We start from the raw sequence: 24072 nt of genomic DNA on the forward strand, positions 1-24072 counted from the left end.
TCCCCCGTATACAGGAACATGTCACCATATATACAATGACAGATACTTGTCACTATATACAGTGATATCCACATGTCCTTGTATGTAGTGAGAATCAGATACTCATATATATATATATATATATATATATATATATATATATATATATATATATATGTCCCCATATACAGTGTCAGTGCCCTAATGTACAGAACAAACACATACCCTATATGACACATGCCCTAATATACAGTAATATACATATGTCCTATATACAATGACAGATCCATGCTCATATATAGTGATATCCACAAACCACCATATACAATGAGAAACATATATACCCATATATATAATGGCAGACATATCCCCCCATACAGTGATATACATGTGCCCCCTCCATATACAGTGACAGACCCATGTACCCATATATATAATGGCAGACATATCCCCCCATACAGTGATATACATGTGCCCCCTCCATATACAGTGACAGACCCATGTACCCATATATATAATGGCAGACATATCCCCCCATACAGTGATATACATGTGCCCCCTCCATATACAGTGACAGACCCATGTACCCATATATATAATGGCAGACATATAGCCCCATACAGTGATATACATGTGCCCCCTCCATATACAGTGACAGACCCATGTACCCATATATATAACTAGCTTTTACAAGCGACTTCGTCTGCGGTGAGTTGAGTATTGGGCGGACACAGACGTGTGAAACTGTAAAAGTGCTTTAAAAAGTGTGGAAATGTTATTGCTTTGATCAATTTTTATTCAAATTTTTATCAGAATCAAAAGAGTGAAAAAACGGCGGTTTGGCACTTTTGACCATTTTTCCCGCTACGGCGTTTACCGAACAGGAAAAATATTTGTATAGCTTTGTAGAGCTGGCGATTTCGGACACAGGGAGACCTAACATGTAGGTGTTTCACAGTTTTTAACTACTTTTATATGTGTTCTAGGGAAAGGGAGGTGATTTGAATTTTTAATCCTTTTTATTTGCTTTTATATGTTTTTTATTTTTTTTTTAACTTTTTTTTTGCATTTATTAGACCGCCTAGGGGTATTGACATGGGTGGGCGGTGTCGCGGATTGTCATAGCGGTGGGGATTGGCAAACATGGCTGCTCCGGAGCGTTAAAGAGCGCCTCCTGGAGAATCATTAAGGTGAGGGGCAAAGTGGTAAAGTATATGTGTATGAGATTGTGTGGGGTTAGGGGCGAGGCTGCAGAGGGTAATAGGAATTTTGTGGCTTGCTATGGTCCAAAGTGTGTGAGATTGCAGAGATGGTGATGTGAGTTTGGGTTTTGTGGGGGTCCTGGCACAAACGTATGTGCGCTATTGTGACGAAAAGTAGCCTATTGTTTAATGGGGTGTAGTAACTATGTTTGTGGAAAATTTCAGCCAAATCAGTGGATCGGGTTTTGCGTGATTCAGGAACAAACATCCAAACATCCAAACTCACAAACTTTCACATTTATAATATTAATAGGGTGGCAGACATATACCGCCATACAGTGATATACATGTGCCCCCTCCATATATAGTGACAGACCCATGTACCCATATATATATAATGGCAGACATATCCCCCCATACAGTGATATACATGTGCCCCCTCCATATACAGTGACAGACCCATGTACCCATATATATAATGGCAGACATATACCCCATACAGTGATATACATGTCCCCCTCCATATACAGTGACAGACCCATGTACCCATATATATAATGGCAGACATATACCGCCATACAGTGATATACATGTGCCCCCTCCATATACAGTGACAGACCCAGGCTCACATATTGGTAATTGCCCCCATTCCCTCCTTCCTGTTCCCCTTTGTTGCCCAATAAGCAGGACAGTGTCCCTGACCGATCCTCCCCCTCTGAGGACCACTAAGGTCCTGAGGACGGCCTCTCTCGCTCCCCCTAATAATTACCCGCCCGCACCCCACTGTCATGGCTACAGGGGCAGAAGTCATTAGACTGCCCCCAATATAATCCATGGGCCGCCCAACTGAGCCCTGGGTAACCCAGTGAGGGGACAGGTGACCTCTACCCCAGCTCTCACCTGTCTTGCATGGATCCTCCAGACACAAATGGAGACTTCCTGCTCCTCCTAAATCCTGCAGTAACTGTGACGTCCTTCTGGTCAAGGCTCGGCTGTTCCTGGACAGACTTCTCCCTCCTCCTCCCTCCTCACAAGCAGGACACCTCAGTACTGGAGATCTTGATGGAGCGATTGCTTGATCTTGTGGGCTGAAAATGGCCGCCTTACTGGTCCTGGTTTCCATGGAATGACTGTGACAAGCCGAGTGATGGAAGTGTGACACTGTGATCTCATGATGTGACCAGTCCTGAGATTCTGATGAGCCCCTGCTGTCCTGTACTAGGCCGCAGCCTGAGCTGTAGTAAGCATGACACCGAGCATGAGCCGCCCCACAGCTTGTATAGGAAATAGCCTAATAATAATAATAATAATAATAATAATAATAATACAGGTTATTTCTATAGCGCCAACATATTCCGCAGCGCTGTACAATGTGTAGGGGTCAGATACAGACAGAAAGATACAAAGTCTGACAGTAAGAAATCTGCGGGGTGTGAGCGGTGGTGATACCGGGGGTGTATATAGTGCTGATAACTCCCCTCCCCCGCCCGGTGTATAGACACGTACACTGTAGAGCTGGCACTGGGCCACTGCTGCTTTGTCCCCATTCACATGGATAGGTACAGAGCCGCTTCCTGCCGTATATACTTTATGTTTTTTGGCTTCTGGGAGCCGAATCTGCAGATTGGTGCAATCTGATAGTGATGACGTCTCCTGGGGAGTGTAAGTCATCCGTGTCCATTATACCGGGGTCTGGGACAAATGTTTTAATCCCTTCCCGCCATATGAGGTCTTATTCTTTGCAGGACAAATTTTTCTTCCTGATGCCGCCATTAATTATTCTGTATAATATACTGGGAAGCTGGAAAAAACATTCAGCATGGGGTGGATTTGAAGAAAAAATGCATTTCTGCGACTTTTTTATGGGCTTCGGTTTTATGGCGTTCACTGTGCAGCCAAAATGACCTGTCCCCTGTATTCTGTGTTTTGTTACGATTCTGGTGATACCAAATTTATATGGTTTTATTTACATTTTAACCCCTTAAAACAAATCCAAAACTGTGATAAAAATTTCTTTTTTTCTAAAAGTCGCCATATTCTGACAGCCGTAACTTTTTTATACGTCCGTGTACGGGGGATGCATAGGGCGTCTTTTTTTTGTGGGGCCGAGTGTACTTTTTAGTTCTACCATTTTGGGGAATTGCTTTTGCTTTAGTCAATTTATATTCAAATTTTTATCAGAATCAAAACAGTGAAAAAATGGCGGTTTGGCACTTTTGGCTATTTTTCCCACGACGGCGTTTACCGTACAGGAAAAATATTTTTAGAGATTTGTGGAGCGGGCGATTTCGGATGCGGGGAGACCTAACATGTATGTGTTTCACAGTATTTAACTACTTTTATATGTTTTATATATATATATTATATTTATAAATTACGGACGTCTTTTCCTATAGAACTCTATGTAAACGTTTTTTTATGTAAAAATGCTGTAAAGACACACAAATTACACACAAATAACGCCTGGCGTTACTCAGTGTGAATACAGCCTAAAGCACGGCGAATGTCGGAAAAGGGTTAAAGGAAGTCTGTCGCCATAAACCAACATACCAAACCCAACCCTGCAGATAGATAGGTTACCACCCACTGATCAAATACTGATGACCTCTCCTTTGGATATTTCCATTGAACTGTATGGAGACTGTGGTCAGTGCAAATGATTTCCTTCTCCAAATAGAAGAGGGTCCTAGAGGTGAGATCTGCACCTGTCAGCCATTTATAGCAGATTCGGGACATAGGGGGGTTTCAGTCTATGAAAATTTAGTGCAATGAATACGGAATCAAATTCTGCCCAAATACAGGAACAGAGCGGTCTCTAGTGGAGAAACTGCAGAATGCAGGGAGATAGAATTCCCTGATCTGGGATATTGGAGCCCATACTGTAACCTAGAAGAAGATTAGCAGGCACGGACACGTTTTGTGTTCTTATAGAAGGGTCGGCAACCCCTGGCACGCGAGGCAGATTTTGCTGGCACGGCCCCCAACTTTCATACTCTAAATTGAGAGAGAGCGTCCCCTAGAGGTGAGGTGTAGGACACGCCCCTTTCTCTCCCTGCCACCAATCAGAGGTGAGCCTCTCACTACACAGGATAAGGGCTCCCTGGAGCTGCTGTTACATGTGAGGAGGAGCTCCTGCTGTCTGCAGCCCTGAGGAGGAGAGGAAGCACCGGGGAGCAAAGTGACAGCAAACACAACACCAGGTACATGTGTGTTACTGACTATTCTTATTACTGTCAGGCATTGGGGGTTATTACTTTAGTTTTAGTAACTCCATGTGCCTCACATTAATAGCAGTTACCCCATCATGTCCCTCACATTAACCCCTGTGTGGCTCACATAAGGGTTACTGATATGTGAGACATATGGGGGTACTAATAAAGGACCTATATAATGAAGATATTCACTTATTACCTCCATATGTCTCACATATCAGTGTCCCTTATGTAAAGCACACAGGGGGTTAATGTGAGGGACATGATGGAGGTAACTGCTATTAATATGAGGCACATTGAGTTGTAACCTGCAATGCACATGACCAGACTCTTTATCTATAACTGCGGATAAAGTACAGACCTATATATTTCAATTGACCCATATATACAGCCATTCTTCTTGTGGCTGTGTATCTGGGCCAAATTGAAGAGCTGAAAACTATTGAGCAGGTCCTATATGTGTCCTATACATCCCCTATATGTGTCCTATACATCCCCTATATCTGTCCTATACATCCCTTATATCTGTCCTATACATCCCTTATATCTGTCCTATACATACCCTATATCTGTCCTATACATCCCCTATATCTGTCCTATACCTACCCTATATCTGTCCTATACACCCCCTATATCTGTCCTATACATCCCCTATATGTGTCTTATACATTCCCTATATCTGTCCTATACATCCCCTATATCTGTCCTATACATCCCTTATAGCTGTCCTATACATCCCCTATATGTGTCCTATACATCCCCTATATGTGTCCTATACATCCCCTATATCTGTCCTATACGTCCCCTATATCTGTCCTATACGTACCCTATATCTGTCCTATACGTCCCCTATATCTGTCCTATACGTCCCCTATATCTGTCCTATACATACCCTATATCTGTCCTATACACCCCCTATATCTGTCCTATACCTACCCTATATCTGTCCTATACATCCCTTATATCTGTCCTATACATACCCTATATCTGTCCTATACATCCCCTATATCTGTCCTATACCTACCCTATATCTGTCCTATACACCCCCTATATCTGTCCTATACATCCCCTATATCTGTCCTATACATCCCTTATATCTGTCCTATACATCCCCTATATGTGTCTTATACATTCCCTATATCTGTCCTATACATCCCCTATATCTGTCCTATACATCCCCTATATCTGTCCTATACATCCCCTATATCTGTCCTATACATACCCTATATCTGTCCTATACATACCCTATATCTGTCCTATACATACCCTATATCTGTCCTATACATCCCCTATATCTGTCCTATACATCCCCTATATCTGTCCTATACATTCCCTATATCTGTCCTATACATCCCCTATATCTGTCCTATACATTCCCTATATCTGTCCTATACATACCCTATATCTGTCCTATACATCCCCTATATCTGTCCTATACATCCCCTATATCTGTCCTATACATTCCCTATATCTGTCCTATACACCCCCTATATCTGTCCTATACATACCCTATATCTGTCCTATACATACCCTATATCTGTCTGCTTTTGCAGCCCTGTCAATTCATTTTTAATGTATAGGTCAGTGAAGACCACATCCCTACCATTTGTATGCAGGAGGGGTAAGGCTGAGGCCCCACGTTGCAGAAATGCAGCATTTTTGTTGCAGATTTTGATGTCTAGCTGTCGGACACCGGTGGTAGTGTGAACGCTCCCTTACAGAATACTGAAGTTACTAACGGCCGAGGACTGGATGGAGCATACAGGTACATTGTGTGTCGCCCCCTACAGGTATGACCTTCCTCTGCTTCCAGTCACATACATTACCACTAATTGTGGGTTACACATGTACTTACATTGCTTCTAAAGGAAAAGCACATGTGTATCCAGGCAAATAGTGGTAAGCGCATGTGGTGGGAGCGCAGTATGGCAGCGCCCCTATGTTGTGGTCTGTGCTATATGACTTTAGTGTAGGTGTCGTCAGCTTTACAATTATTGCCCGGCACTCCCAGGACCTCATCTTTGATTTTTTAATTTAAATCGGCACGCCGAACAGAAAAGTTTGCCTACCCCTGCTATAGACTATTACACCCCTAACCTCTCTGCAGAACATCGCTCCTCTACCTTCTGATACATAGTGATATATGTTTGCAGCATGGGCTAATAGCAGCCAGCGCAGGGCTGCAGCTGTGATAGAGGGCGCTGCATTCAGCGCTCAGGAACCTTCCCCCTCTCCTTCTCTGGCTGCTCTCTGCCCACCAATGAGAGGGTGAGGAGAGCCCAGGAGGTGTGGCTTATCCCTACACAGAAGATGGACCCTGCTGAGCTGCTGCATTACCTCCTGCACAGAAGAGAAGGAGCCGAGGAGAGCGCCAGCAAAGTGACAGTAAGAAAGAAACCACCAGGTACATGAGGTTACTCTGCCTAGTAATGTCAGCCATTTGGGGTTATTATTTTAGTAACTCCATTTGCCTCATATTAATAACAGTTAACCCCATCATGTCCCTCACATTAACCCCTGTGTGCTTCACATAAGGGTTACCTCCATGTCTCACATATCAGTAAAACTTATGTGAAGCACACAGGGGGTTAATGTGAGGGACATGATGGGGTTAACTGCTATTACTATGAGGCCCATGGAGTTACTAAGCTGTAATGTACATGAGCAGACCTTTTATCCTCAATTGTGGCTTGTTTTGTTATTCTGTTTCCGCTGGGTTCACACCAGCGTTCGGGTCTCCGTACTCAGGTTTCCGTCTTCTGCATGTCCGACTCTGTGTACGGTTTAAAAAAGCCGGTTTCGCGGCGGAGAGCTTAAATCGCTCACCGCTGCTCACGGCCGGAGACTTTTCAAGCCCATTCAAATGAATGAGTATGAAAGAGTCCTGCAGGTTTCCGTCTCCTGCCCCTGTTTTGTGCAGGACACGGAAATCTTTCAGAACGGAGTATGGGCGCACGTGTGAACGAGCCCTTATTTTCTTATAAAGAATTTATTTAAAAAAAAGTATGGATTATTATATTTTAATGGTCCCGTATATGCGGCCGTTGTTTTTGCGGCCGTGTGTCCGGGCCAAATTGAAGAGCTGTAAATGATGGAGCAGGTCCTATATCTGTCCTATACCTAGACCTTTCATGTCCTCAGAGATGGGCGGTATTATATACCACTAGAAAGACGAGCGTGCACTGAATTCACTGCGCTGCCAGCTGTCACGGTACGCACCCCTGTGCTGGAGGTATTGGTGCTATTCATGTCGTTCAGCAATATCTCTCCACTGTCAGAAGAGCGGGTCTCATAGCTCAGCAGCGTCATTGCTGTGAGGATCGCCCTCCTGACTACTCTTCCATAGCCTTGTACTGTCAGAGGGGCGTTCTCTACCGCCCAGTGCTGACGCTAGGCTAGAAGGCCCACCTTTCCAACAGTGGAGAGATATCGGCACCGAAACTAACTGCACCAATATCTCCATCATGGTGAATAGCGGCAAAGCTGACTGCACTGAATTCGGTTGGCTTTCTAGCAGTATATAATACCGCACCTCTCGGAGGACATGAAAGGATCTCTATAAAGAGAAGCTTTCTGGTCCCATGGCGGACCTGTATGACGGAGAGCTTGCCGCTGTTGTGAACCTAGCATTAGGCTATGGCTGCTCTATAACTTCTGTCATACAACCAAAGATGTGTCGCCCTGGGATTCTTTCCCTTATGTTAGTGAATGGAGTCACAACCTGAGGGACCCAATGCGACTCCATTCACTAATCTGAAAGAGTCCCAAAGTGACACTGTGATCTTTGGTTGCATGACGGAAGTAGTAGTGTAGCCATAGCCTTATGTTACGTTCACAACAGCGGCAAGCTCTCTGCCATACAGGTTTTTTTTAATCTTTCAGGTTGTGATGGATCGATTGGATTACATCGGATTTGTTTGACTCCATCGATGATCATCGTTTTTATTTTTTTATTAAAATGGTCAAAGAGGGTTGTCTGAGGGCGTTTTTATTTCAGTAAAAAAAATTCTCTCATGTCTCTTGATTTTTTTTTTTAAATACTTTCTTACCCTCTTAGTAATGGCGACTGTCTGATAGACGGCATCCATTACTAAGGTGTGGCTTAGTGTTAGCTGGTGAATATTCTAGCACTAACCCTCCAATTATTACCATCAGGGGTGCCGGGAAGAGCTGGGTATCGTCCAATACCCAGCTGTCTAAAGAGACTTCTGGGGATTGGGGTGGTCGCAGGCTGGTATTATAAGGCTGGGAAGGGCCAAAAACCATGGCCCTTACCACCCTTGTAATGTCAGGCTGCTGCTGCTTGTTATATCTGGCTGGTTATGAAAAATTGGGGGGACCCTATGTGATTTTTTTTCTAATTATAAAGCAACATAGGGTCCCCCAATATTTCTGAGCCAGTCAGATACAGCAAGCAGTATCCTGACATTACAAGGGTGCCGTGCTTCCATTCATTCCTATGGGTGTGTGTTATTCAAAACGGCCGTTTTGAATAGTATTGACTCATCTCTAGTAGTGGCCTAAAGTACCGCTTTGGAGGCCTGTATCGGTGAAGCATTATATTGTATGGGGGCCTGTATGGGGGAAGCGTTATATTGTATGGGGGCCTGTATGGGGGAAGCGTTATATTGTATGGGGGCCTGTATGGGGGAAGCGTTATATTGTATGGAGGCCTGTATGGGGGAAGCGTTATATTGTATGGAGGCCTGTATGGGGGAAGCGTTATATTGTATGGAGGCCTGTATGGGGGAAGCGTTATATTGTATGGGGGCCTGTATGGGAGAAGCGTTATATTGTATGGGGGCCTGTATGGGGGAAGCGTTATATTGTATGGGGGCCTGTATGGGGGAAGCGTTATATTGTATGGAGGCCTGTATGGGGGAAGCATTATATTGTATGGGGGCCTGTATGGGGGAAGCGTAATATTGTATGGGGAAAGTATTATATTGTATGGAGGCCTGTATGGGGGAAGCATTATATTGTATGGGGGCCTGTATGAGGGAAGCGTTATATTGTATGGGGGCCTGTGTGGGGGAAGCGTTATATTGTATGGAGGCCTGTATGGGAGAAGCGTTATATTGTATGAGGGCCTGTATGGGGGAAGCATTATATTGTATGGAGGCCTGTATGGGGGAAGCGTTATATTGTATGGGGGCCTGTATGGGGGAAGCGTTATATTGTATGAGGGCCTGTATGGGGGAAGCGTTATATTGTATGGAGGCCTGTATGGGAGAAGCCTTATATTGTATGGGGGCTTGTATGGGGGAAGCGTTATATTGTATGAGGGCCTGTATGGGGGAAGCGTTATATTGTATGGAGGCCTGTATGGGGGAAGCATTATATTCTATGAGGGCCTGTATGAGGGAAGCGTTATATTGTATGGGGGCCTGTATGGCGGAAGCGTTATATTGTATGGGGGCCTGTATGAGGGAAGCGTTATATTGTATGGAGGCCTGTATGGGGCAAGCGTTATATTGTATGGGGGCCTGTATGGGAGAAGCGTTATATTGTATGGAGGCCTGTATGGAGGAAGCATTATATTGTATGGGGGCCTGTAGGGGGGAAGCGTTATATTGTATGGGGGCCTGTATGGGAGAAGCGTTATATTGTATGGGGGCCTGTATGGGGGAAGCGTTATATTGTATGGGGGCCTGTATGGGGGAAGCGTTATATTGTATGGAGGCCTGTATGGGGGAAGCGTTATATTGTATGGGGGCCTGTATGAGGGAAGCGTTATATTGTATGGGGGCCTGTATGGCGGAAGCATTATATTGTATGGGGGCCTGTATGGGGGAAGCGTTATATTGTATGGAGGCCTGTATGGGGCAAGCGTTATATTGTATGGGGGCCTGTATGGGAGAAGCGTTATATTGTATGGAGGCCTATATGGGGGAAGCGTTATATTGTATGGAGGCCTGTATGGAGGAAGCATTATATTGTATGAGGGCCTGTATGGGGAAGCGTTATATTGTATGGGGGCCTGTATGGGGGAAGTGTTATATTGTATGGGGGCCTGTATGGGGGAAGCCGTATATTGTATCGGGGCCTTTATAGGGGAAGCATTATATTGTATGGGGACCTGTATAGAAGAAGCATTATATTGTATGGAGGAAGCATTATATTGTATGGGGGCCTGTATGGGGGAAGCATTATATTGTATGGGGGCCTGTAACGAAGACAATATACTGTATGGGATCAAGTAACAGGGACAGTATATTTTATGGAGAACAGCAATGCTTTTGGGCCGGACCTCGCTGGATCTCAGTTCTGACATAATTACAAATTGTCTTTCAGCGTTCCATTATAAATAAATCAAAGCCTCAATAATCAAATGTCTCTGCAGTCTTCACACACTTTCAATTATTGAGGCTTTGATTTCTGAAGCGGAATGCGGAACATAAAAAACACTGTTACTTACCTCTCCTGGCTCTGGAAGGCTTCAGACCTATTTGGTGACGTCCCAGATGTCATGTGGGCTGAGGCGTGTGTCCTTGTGCATCGCAACGCAAGCCCTGCTCAAGTGACGTTTCTTACATCATTGAAGAAGGCCGACATCAGCTAGGAGTGCACCAGAGCCCAGGAGAGGTAAGTAACAGTGTTTTTATATGTTTGTATCCGCCCTTGGGTCCCCGATTATTATACTCTGTGGTCTGAAAAAACTGTGTGCAGGGGCCACTATGGGGCATAATACTGTGTGCAGGAGCCACTATGGGGCATAATACTGTGTGCAGGAGCCACTACTGTGTGCAGGGCCCAGGGCCACTATGGGACATAATACTGTGTGCAGGGGCCACTATGGGACATAATACTGTGTGCAGGGGCCACTATGGGACATAATACTGTGTGCAGGGCCACTATGGGACATAATACTGTGTGCAGGGGCCACTATGGGATATAATACTGTGTGCAGGGCCACTATGGGACATAATACTGTGTGCAGGGGCCAATATGGGGATAATACTGTGTGCAGGGGCCACTATGGGACATAATACTGTGTGCAGGGGCCACTATGGGACATAATACTGTGTGCAGGGTTCACTTTGGGGCATACTACTGTGTGCAGGGACCACTTTGGGGCATAATACTGTGTGCAGGGACCACTATGGGGCATAATACTGTGTGCAGAGACCACTATGGGGGATAATACTGTGTGCAGGGGCCACTATGGGACATAATACTGTGTGCAGGGACCACTATGGGGCATAATACTGTGTGCAGGGACCACTATGGGGGATAATACTAAGTGCAGGGGCCAATATGGGGTATAATACTGTGTGCAGGGGCCTTATGGGGGATAATACTGTGTGCAGGGGCCACTATGGGACATAATACTGTGTGCAGGGTCCACTTTGGGGCATAATACTGTGTGCAGGGACCACTATGGGGCATAATACTGTGTGCAGGGACCACTATGGGGCATAATACTGTGTGCAGGAGCCACTATGGAGCATAATACTGTGTGCAGGGGCCACTATGGGGCATAATAGTGTGTGTGAGGGGTTATTTATTCCAGAGTTCCCCCTAATAATTGTTCCTGATTTAAACACTGGGGGACTGTATACGCAGGGGGGGGGGGGGGGGGGGCTGTAACGGGGACAGTACACTGTTCAAGCCTGTAGAAATGCTGTGAAATGAAAGGCTGATGTCTGTCTGTCCACAGCTGATCCCTGTCTGCAATGTGTTCAATAAAAGCAGTTTTTGTATCCGGATTGTGTGCCCCTCCTCCACTCTCTTCATTTGTACAGTACACTGTATGTTTGCCTGTAATCAGGGCCGCCGATAGGCCAGTATTACTGCTACTGGCGTCAGGGGCCCGGCCAAATTGAAAAATGGGGGGGAGGCCCGGTTTTGGCCCGCCACCGTGTGCCGGCCCCCTGGCGACCGCAGCAGTCATTGTGTGTGTCCGATTTCAACTCAGATCTGCGTTGGACACAAATCTGAGTTGGACACATACGCGGCTACAGCAAGGAGCTGACACAATTCAGCTCCTTGCTTCGCCGCTGCACGCCGGCTGTGTAGATGCGATGTGATGACGTCACATCGCGTCTACAACTGCGCGAGTGAGAGAGAGAGGCGCGCAGAGAGCGGCGCGGGAACTAGGAGAAGGTAAGTGTAATGTGTACACTGAGGTGGAACGTGAAACTGGGGACAGATGAAGGAGAGGACGGCATGACACTGGGGGCAGAGATGTGGAGACATGAATCTGGGGGAAGAGATGGAGGGAACATGAATCTGGGGGAAGAGATGGAGGGGACATGAATCTGGGGGTAGAGATGGGGGACATGAAACTGGGGGTAGAGATGGAGGGACATGAATCTGGGGGTAGAGATGGGGGACATGAATCTGGGGATAGAGATGCAGGGAACATGAATCTGGAGACAGAGATGGAGGGGACATGAATCTGGGGGAAGAGATGGGGGGACATGAATCTGGAGGCAGAGATGGAGGGGACATGAATCTGGGGGCAGAGGGTGTATATGAAGCTGGGGGAGAGATAGAGGGGGGACATATAATTTACGGGTGACTGTAGGAGGATTATACTGTGTGCGGGCACATGAAAAATTAATGAGAATGGGCGGAGTCAACATAAAAGTGGGCGGGTCGCTAAATAAAGTAGTATTAAAATGGCGAGGGGGGGGCAGACACTTAGGCTGTATGGGGCCCCAAAATTCCTGATGGCGGCCCTGCCTGTAATGGTGACCGTATACGGTATTGCAGCCTGTAACAGGTGTTATACTGTGTGGGGACCAGTAACAGGGCTGTTATATTGCTACGGGGCCCCATTTTTCTTCCCTTGATTGATGCTAGAAATTCATTATACAGGTTGTTAATGGATGTGAGAAAAGTTTATTAAGTTTATTATTAAGTTTATTTACACACTATTTATTCTCTCATTGCATTAGCCATGGGGGGAGGGGATGTCCTGGCCCCAGTCGAATTTGGACCAAGACTGATGAATATACTGATGGCATCCTGTGCATGGCCTATCATTAAGTCTCTGCCCCAATGGAAGGTAGGTGAGCACTAAGATTCCTAGCTTACTAGATCCTGGGAAGATGTTGGATTATATGTATATCCTGACTACCTGGGCTTGGTTATTTGCCTTTGTGCTTTCCCCGATCTACGACCTGTTTACCATTAAAGGGGTTGTGAAAAATATATATATTGTTTTAAATTAGTGGAGGTGAGCCTGATCAGCGGCCTAAGGAAGAGACCTGGGATGTCACAGCCAGCGAGAACTTATACTGCAAGAAAACATCAGAACAGCAGGACCAGAGCGCGCTGGAAGGCAATGGAGCACCGGGGACAGGTAACTATGGAGCACCGGGGACAGGTAACTATGGAGCACCGGGGACAGGTAAGTATGGAGCACCGGGGACAGGTAAGTATGGAGCACCGGGGACAGGTAAGTATGGAGCACTGGGGACAGGTAAGTATGGAACACCGGGGACAGGTAACTATGGAGCACCGGGGACAGGTAAGTATGGAGCACCAAATACAGGTAAGTATGGAGCACCGGGGACAGGTAAGTATGGAGCACCGCGGACAGGTAAGTATGGAGCACCGCGAACAGGTAAGTATGGAGCACAGGGGACAGGTAAGTATGGAGCACCGGGGACTGGTAAGTATGGAGCACCGGGGACAGGTAAGTATGGAGCACCGCGGACAGGTAAGTATGGAGCACCGCGGACAGGTAAGTATGGAGCACAGGGGACAGGTAAGTATGGAGCACCAGGGACTGGTAAGTATGGAGCACCGGGGACAGGTAAGTATGGAGCACCGGGGACAGGTAAGTATGGAGCACCGGGGACAGGTCAGTATGGAGCACCGGGGACAGGTCAGTATGGAGCACCGGGGACAGGTAAGTATGGAGCACCGGGGACAGGTAAGTATGGAGCACCGCGGACAGGTAAGTATGGAGCACCGGGGACAGGTCAGTATGGAGCATCGGGGACAGGTAAGTATGGAGCACCGGGGACAGGTAAGTATGGAGCACCGGGGACAGGTAAGTATGGAACACCGGGGACAGGTAAGTATGGCACACCGAGGACAGGTAAGAATGGAGCACCGCGGACAAGGAAGTATGGAGCACCGGGGAAAGGTAAGTATGGTTTTTTCATCTCCCCGGCATAATTTTTTTTTAAACTAATGCTGCCGGTCCTGACCTTGGCTTTGACCTTGTCCTTTGACCAAGTCTCTGTCTGTCCCTTTGATGTCAGATATAGAGACTTCTTCTAGAGTCAGCGACCTGGTGGTTTCTCTGCAGTGAAGGCCAGATCTTTTAAAACAACTGGTTGTCAGGGGGCCCAGGTGTCGCACCCCCACAATCTTCAATGGCTGACCTATCTTAAGGATAAGTTATCAATTGATAAACCTGAAAACCCTTTGAATGCTGCAGAAAGAACTCTACTGTTACCCTTAGATTTTCAATGCCTGAAATGGCCATAAATGAAACTTGTCTTTATTCTTAAATGAAGCAGTGACTGAGCCCACAGCCCATTACAGATGGCAGAACAAGTGCAGAATAAATGGTGGAAAATGTATAGAATAATAATTGTTCTCGTATATAATAATAAGTAGGGGCCACACGGTGGCTCAGTGGTTAGCACTGCAGCCTTGCAGTGCTGGAGTCCTGGTGTTCAAATCCCGCCAAGGACATAAAACCATCTGCAAGGAGTTTGTATGTTCTCCCCGTGTTTGCATGGATTTCCATCCCATATTCCAAAAAAGACATACTGATAGGGAAAAAATGTACATTGTGAGCTCTATGAGGGGCTCACAATCTACATTTAAAAAAAAAAAAAAAAAAAAATATATATATATATATATATATATTTATATATATATATATAATAATTGTTCTGGTATATAATAATAAGTGTTCTCATATATAATAATAATTGGTCTCGTATATAATAATAATTGGTCTCGTATATAATAATAATTGTTCTCATATATAATAATAATTGTTCTCGTATATAATAATAATTGTTCTCATATATAATAATAATTGTTCTCGTATATAATAATAATTGTTCTGGTATATAATAATAATTGTTCTCATATATAATAATACTTGTTCTGGTATATAATAATAATTGTTCTGGTATATAATAATAATTGTTCTCATATATAATAATAATTGTTTTCGTATATAATAATAAGTGTTCTCATATATAATAATAATTGTTCTGGTATATAATAATAATTGTTCTGGTATATAATAATAATTGTTCTTGTATATAATAATAATTGTTCCGGTATATAATAAAAATTGTTCTGGTATATAATAATAATTGTTCTGGTATATAATAATAATTGTTCCCGTGTATAATAATAATTGTTCTTGTACATAATAATAATTGTTCTCGTATATAATAATAATTGTTCTTGTATATAATAATAATTGTTCTCGTATATAATAATAATTGTTCTCGTATATAATAATAATTGTTCTCATATATAATAATAATTGTTCTCGGATATAATAATTGTTCTGGTCTATAATAATAATTGTTCTCGTATATAATAATAATCGTTCTGGTATATATTAATAATTGTTCTCAGATATAATAATTGTTCTAGTCTATAATAATAATTGTTCTTGTATATAATAATAATCGTTCTGGTATATAATAATAATTGTTCTCATATATAATAATAATTGTTCTCGGATATAATAATTGTTCTGGTCTATAATAATAATTGTTCTCATATATAATATTAATTGTTCTATATAATAATAATTGTTCTGGTATATAATAATAATTGTTCTCGTATATAATAATAATAATTGTCCTCGTATATATAATAATAATTGTTCTGGTATATAATAATAATTGTTCTGGAATATAATAATAATTGTTCTCATATATAATAATAATTGTTCTGGTATATAATAATAATTGTTCTGGTATATAATAATAATTGTTCTTGTATATAATAATAATTGTTCCGGTATATAATAAAAATTGTTCTGGTATATATTAATAATTGTTCTAATATATGATAATAATTGTTCTCGGATATAATAATTGTTCTGGTCTATAATAATAATTGTTCTGGTATATAATAATAATTGTTCTGGTATATAATAATAATAATTGTTCTCGTATATTATAATAATTGTTCTCATATATAATAATAATTGTTCTCCTATATAATAATAATTGTTCTGGTATATAATAATAATTGTTCCCGTGTATAATAATAATTGTTCTCGTACATAATAATAATTGTTCTCGTACATAATAATAATTGTTCTGGTATATAATAATAATTGTTCTCATATATAATAATAATTGTTCTTGTATATAATAATAATCGTTCTGGTATATAATAATAATTGTTCTGGTATATAATAATAATTGTTCTCATATATAATAATAATTGTTCTCGGATATAATAATTGTTCTGGTCTATAACAATAATTGTTCTCATATATAATAATAATTGTTCTCGGATATAATAATTGTTCTGGTCTATAATAATAATTGTTCTCGTATATAATAATAATCGTTCTGGTATATATTAATAATTGTTCTCAGATATAATAATTGTTCTAGTCTATAATAATAATTGTTCTCGTATATAATAATAATTGTTCTCATATATAATATTAATTGTTCTATATAATAATAATTGTTCTGGTATATAATAATAATTGTTCTCGTATATAATAATAATTGTTCTCATATATAGTAATAATTGTTCTCGTATATAATAATAATTGTCCTCGTATATATAATAATAATTGTTCTCGTATATAATAATAATAATTGTTCTGGTATATAATAATAATTGTTCTCGTATATAATAATAATTGTTCTCGTATATAATAATAATTGCTCCTTTCAACAAACACAAATTCTATTGATCACCGCACTTTATTATCAGTAGAATAGATCGCGGCAGCCATCTTTAGAGACGTAACTGACCATCACACTAGTCTTCACCATGACTCTCCAAATAATGGACAAGAGTTTCTTTACAAAGGCGTCTGGAGGGCTGTCTATTCCTTAGATGCATCTTGGTGACCCTTCTGGATTTCGGGAGGACATGGGAATGTAAAGTGATGGCCACAGATGACAGGTGCATCCTTCAGTGAGGGCGGTGGATCTTATACGCTCCTTCTATAGATTCTCCAGGACCAGCTTTATGTCCTTGCTCTGGGATCTTCCATTTCCCCACAGGGGACGCTTCCTCCAGCCGATGCTTTACATTGGCTCTAATTCTGAAAAACAGATGAAATATCTCATTAGTCTTGATGGACGGCAGCTACTCGGCGAGCCGACCTATCCCTACATCTGAGAATGCTGCAACTATTAGAATATACGGAACAGTATTAATCCCATACGCTGATACACATTCATACCTGAGGTGTAATATTATTTTTTGACTCTTTGCCTCCCAAAAATTTTAATAAAATTCTCTCCCACCTACTGATACCACGGCACTGTCTCAACCGATATCTCTAGAAGAAGTAGAGGATGCGATACGCAGTGTCCCTACGGGTAAAAGTCCTGGTCCAGACGGCCTCCCGCTGGCATATTATAAGAAATTTGCTAAGACCTAGCTTCCTCAATTGTTACTTCTCTGTAACTCACTGATGGGCGGTGCCACCCTGCCACGACAGGCGCAGGAAGCGCATATTGCGCTTATTCCGAAGGACGGTAAAAATCATACCAATTGCGGCAGCTACCGACCGATTTCGCTTATTAATCTGGATATCAAACTCTGGGCCAAAATACTAGCTAAACGGATACAACCACTGGTCCCCCTCTTAATTAACGAAGAACAGTCAGGTTTCATACTTGGAAGAGAGGGCAGACACAATACTGCTAAGCTACTTCCGCTAATCCAACTTTCCCGTCTTAAAGGAATCCCGTTGGCCCTTCTCAGCATAGATGCTGAGAAGGCATTCGACAGAGTCGCGTGGGACTTTATGGTGGAGTCGCTACGCAGGTTTGCCATACCAGAACAGTTTATTCAAGCAATCCTGTCTTTGTACGCACAACCTACGGCAAAACTGAGGGTCAATGGTATGCTCTCGAGTAGCTTCCCAATTACCAATGGAACCCGTCAGGGATGCCCACTCTCCCCCACGCTCTTTGTACTAGTATTGGAGTCGCTCCTACAGGCGGTGCGGCAGAACGACTCTATCTCTGGTATACATGCCCATGGTCAGATGTTTCAATCAACAGCATATGCTGACGACGTGCTGTTTGTCGTCTCGAACCCTACTGAAGGCTTACCTGCACTTATGAATGTATTACAGGCATACGGCTGTTTGTCAGGTTATAGGCCAAACTTCTCAAAGTCGGAAGTTTTAAATATAACGCTCCCGTCTGATGTCGTATCAACATTGAAGAGTTCTACCCCCTTCCAGTGGTCCAGAACACCACTCAAATACATGGGAATCTATTTAACACCAAGGTTAGAAGACCTATATGCCGCAAATTTTCCACCTCTAATAGAGGAACTAAAGCGCTCTCTTACCAGTTATGAAGACCTCCCCCTGTCGTGGTTCGGCAGGAAAAATTTAGTGAAAACTTATCTTCTTCCTAAGCTCATTTACAGAATGGCGATGCTCCCTATAGCTCTTCCAGAGGCGTTCTTTCAGTCTGTCCGACATCTCCTCACTGGTTTTATATGGCGACACAGAACGCCTAGGATCTCGTGGCATCAACTGACTAAACGTAAAAGACAAGGTGGAATAGGCTTACCGGACTTGCGGAAATATCACACATCTATTCGACTGAATTGGTGGGCTGATCTGGCATTCCCGCTTACGTCCTTGATCCCGACCTCGCTGCTGCAACAGGGCTTGGAGACCCCACTTGCTGTAGCCCTATGGGCTGTGCCCTAGTGCGTTCAAACCACAGAAGACAAATATTTGCCCGCTGTTGCCAGACATGACTGTTTTGTGGTCAGATCTGATGGATAGGTATGCTGTCGGTGGAAGACATCTGCGCCTTAGTACCGGATGAACACTTCACATTTCTACACAAGCGACATCTTCAAGTGGCGTTTTCTAAATTGCAACATCAGTTCTCGCTCCGCACAACCTTGACGGACTTTGAAAAATTTCTTCTTTCACGAACAAAGATGTTGAGGAAAATCTCTCACTGTCTCACCCGTTTTGTGGATCCACACAGACCCTACAAACCTCCGTTTGTTATAGCGTGGGAGAAGGAATTGCAATGTACCCTTACTGAAGATGAGGTGGGTACTATTTTATCACACTCACATGGCTTTTCTCCATGCGTTAGGTTACAGGAAAGTACTTACAAATTGGTCTCTCGGTGGTACAGAACCCCGGTTTGGCTACATAGTAAGGGCCTACAAGACTCTGATCGCTGTTGGAGGTGCCAGTCTGATGAAGGCTCTTACTTACACATATGGTGGAGCTGCCCGCTCATCCACGACTATTGGGATAAGATACAAGACACAATCCGTGCTGTCAGCTACCCATATTTTCGACTTACACCCGAAACGGTCTTCCTCTTCTTGCCTTCTGGAGACTATCGACCAGGTAAAGATACGTAAAGACCTGGACTCCCTGGATTCTTCATAAACATTAGAGAGACTTGGGTTGGGACAATCGATTGATAGCACCCCTTCTAGGTTGCAGTTGTTTTTCCGCTCTAATACTTCAAGATTCTGACTATGCTCTCTTATCTCACTACTCTCTCTTCTCTCTTCATTATGATTGTGGTATGTTTTATTTTCCTTCTTTGTCCCCTTTTTTTTTGTGTATCTACTACCCTGTTTTGCTTTCCCCCCTCTTCCTCTTCCTTTCCACACCTTTTCTACTACCTCTCTTGACCTCTGACTCCCTCCTTCGCTTTGGCTTGATAATAGCCCCTTATTAGATGTATGTCTGCAGAATGACACAGATAGTGTTTGGACGCCTTGTATCACATTCTTCACTAGTTGAAACATTGTTGATGTTTGTGGTTTATTAACAATTTATTATGCTTATGTCTCTCTTCCTTTTGGATATTTGTCCTTTCATGTAATTTGCAGTGATTGATATTGGATTGATGATGTCCTGATATTTTCTGTTTTGTTCTTTTACAAATGTCATGTAAAAAACCAAATAAATGTCGATTCAAAAAAAAAAAAAAAAAAAATTAATGAAAAGTGATCAAAACGTCTCACATTTCCCTAAATGGTATCAATAAAAACTACAATTAGCTCAGCAAAAAAAAAAAAAAACCCAAACCTTATGACGCTCCATAGCGAGAAAAATAATAATAAAAAAGCTATGCAAATTTATTTATTTTTGCAGTTTTAATTTTTTTTTAATATTGAAATAACAAAAACTTTACACATTTGTCAGTATCACATATGGCCACAGGTTTTCTGTGGTATTACAGCTCGGCTGCATACACTTCAGTTGAGATAAAGTGCAGTACCACAGAGAACCTATGGATAAGTGTGGCGCTGTTTTCCAAAGAAAGCAGATTTGTTATTCTATGTCCGTATGCCAAGTCATCAAACATGCCATCCACTGGAGATATTACACAACTACAAGTACTGAGAAGATGGCTCCATTCTAGCTATAGTACTGTACCAGAGATGCCACGTTCTGGGCTGGAGAATGGTCCTTTAGTCCTTCCTCAGGCTGAATTGCAGTCCATGAAGTGTAGTGCCTGGATGGCTGATGTTGCTGTTCCATGTTCTTGTCATCTGTAGACACAACCCAAGGCTGACCTACCACCATAGGTAAACCCAGCGTTACACATGGAATAATATAACAGTAGCATCACCTAATCTACCCCATAAGGAAAGTGAGTGCCCAGATAGCTTACGTGGCTCCGTGGACAGCGCCATAAGACGGAACCTATAAAAGGCCAAACTAACGTATCCCCCATGTATTGTCCCAACTGCCTTGTCCCTTGTCCTGTCCCAACTAATAAAGCTCCTAGACCTGATCCTTGTCATCTTCTACATCGTCTTTTGGTATCTCCACCGGCCAACTCCTGGACCCTGTCGTTGGCATCTTCTGTTTCTACCTCTGGTCACAACTCCAAGTGTCGCCTGTTCCATCCAAGGACTTCTCTTCTGGTCACTGCTCCTGGTGATCTTCTTCTTCCATTTGAGGTCTGCTTTGGCTGCTCCTCCTGGGTCAAATACAACTTTAATACTTCCATTTTGACAAATCCAGCAGTGCCATTCCCATGTTCCCAAGCCTGACTCTACCACTACTATATGACCAAATCCAGCTCTGCTACATGTATTGTGACCGTCATATTGTACATCACATCCAGTCACTGCTTCACACTCAGACAAAGTCAGCTCAACCATAGACAACGCCAAACTCACCTCTGCTATACAGAGTTACTTATCTGGTGTCTTCTCTGACCTTGTCCATATCCCAATCCCGGCTGAGCTCACTGCCATAGCAAATACTGGAAATAGATAAGACCACTTACCCATATACTATAGGGCCAAGGTCTGTGGCCATGCCTGCACCTTCTATGCCTCCTCCGTTGTGAGATCTGGTCCAAACATGGCGGCTTATCATGGGTCATGTGACCTGACGTGCCCATCAGTGGCCTCAATAGAAATACCGTATGCACATGTGTAGTGCTCTGCGTATTGTATCTCTGTGGAGGTGACTGAATGCGGTCTGTGATATAAGCCATCCAATGAGTCCATGTTACAGTCCCCGGAGGGGATGAGGGATAGAAAAAGCTCAAAAAGAGTAAAAAAACTTTTGATAAAATATATAAAAACATAAAAATTCTAATCACCGCCGTAGTTCACATATCAAATAAGTAACCATTGACTTTGTGAACGGAAAAGTAAAAAAACTGTAAATTTTGGAAAGCCAGGAGTAAAAAACAAAATGGCAAAAAGGAAAAATGCCGAATCCTCAAGAGGTTAATGTAAAAAGTAAGAAGTTCTGTGTCTCAGAGTGGGATGGTAAGAAAACAAAAGTAAAAAAAAAAATATTGCTGACTACTTAAAGGGGTTGTCCTCACTCGGGCACCTTTTTGGTCCTCACTCGGGCACCATCTTTGGTCCTCACTCGGGCACCTTTTATTAGGCCTCTTTTGGGCACCATCGTTGGTCCTCACTCGGGCACCTTTTTGGTCCTCACTCGGGCACCATTTATGTGGTACTCAATCGGGCATCATTTCTCTGGTCCTCACTCGGGCACCGTTTTCGGTCCTCACTCGGGCACCTTTTATTAGGCCTCTTTTGGGCACCATCTTTGGTCCTCACTCGGGCACATTTTTGGTCCTCACTCGGGCACCATTTATGTGGTACTCAATCGGGCATCATTTCTCTGGTCCTCACTCTTGCACCGTTTTCGGTCCTCACTCGGGCACCTTTTATTAGGCCTCTTTTGGGCACCATCTTTGGTCCTCATTCGGGCACCTTTTTGGTCCTCACTCGGGCACCATTTATGTGGTACTCAATCGGGCATCATTTCTCTGGTCCTCACTCTTGCACCGTTTTCCATCCTCACTCGGGCACCTTTTATTAGGCCTCTTTTGGGCACCATCTTTGGTCCTCACTCGGGCACCATTTATGCGGTACTCAATCGGGCATCATTTCTCTGGTCCTCACTCGGGCACCGTTTTCGGTCCTCACTCGGGCACCTTTTATTAGGCCTCTTTTGGGCACCATCTTTGGTCCTCACTCGGGCACCTTTTTGGTCTTTACTCGGGCACCATTTATGTGGTACTCAATCGGGCATCATTTCTCTGGTCCTCACTCGGGCACCGTTTTCGGTCCTCACTCGGGCACCTTTTATTAGGCCTCTTTTGGGCACCATCTTTGGTCCTCACTCGGGCACCTTTGTGGTCCTCACTTGGGCACCATTTATGTGGTACTCAATCGGGCATCATTTCTCTGGTCCTCACTCGGGCACCGTTTTCGGTCCTCACTTGGGCACCTTTTATTGGGCCTCTTTTGGGCACCATCTTTGGTCCTCACTTGGGCACCTTTTTGGTCCTCACTCGGGCACCATTTATGTGGTACTCAATCGGGCATCATTTCTCTGGTCCTCACTCTTGCACCGTTTTCGGTCCTCACTCGGGCACCTTTTATTAGGCCTCTTTTGGGCACCATCTTTGGTCCTCACTCGGGCACCTTTTTGGTCCTCACTCGGGCACCATTTATGTGGTACTAAATCGGGCATCATTTCTCTGGTCCTCAATCTTGCACCGTTTTTGGTCCTCACTCGGGCACCTTTTATTAGGCCTCTTTTGGGCACCATCTTTGGTCCTCACTCGGGCACCATTTATGCGGTACTCAATCGGGCATCATTTCTCTGGTCCTCACTCGGGCACCGTTTTCGGTCCTCACTCGGGCACCTTTTATTAGGCCTCTTTTGGGCACCATCTTTGGTCCTCACTCAGGCACCTTTTTGGTCCTCACTCGGGCACCATTTATGTGGTACTCAATCGGGCATAATTTCTCTGGTCCTCACTCGGGCACCGTTTTCGGTCCTCACTCGGGCACCTTTTATTAGGCCTCTTTTGGGCACCATCTTTGGTCCTCACTTGGGCACCTTTTTGGTCCTCACTCGGGCACCATTTATGTGGTACTCAATCGGGCATCATTTCTCTGGTCCTCACTCTTGCACCGTTTTCGGTCCTCACTCGGGCACCTTTTATTAGGCCTCTTTTGGGCACCATCTTTGGTCCTCATTCGGGCAC

This window comes from Leptodactylus fuscus, chromosome 10 (genome assembly GCF_031893055.1).
Source record: "Leptodactylus fuscus isolate aLepFus1 chromosome 10, aLepFus1.hap2, whole genome shotgun sequence".
Lineage (NCBI taxonomy): Eukaryota > Metazoa > Chordata > Amphibia > Anura > Leptodactylidae > Leptodactylus > Leptodactylus fuscus.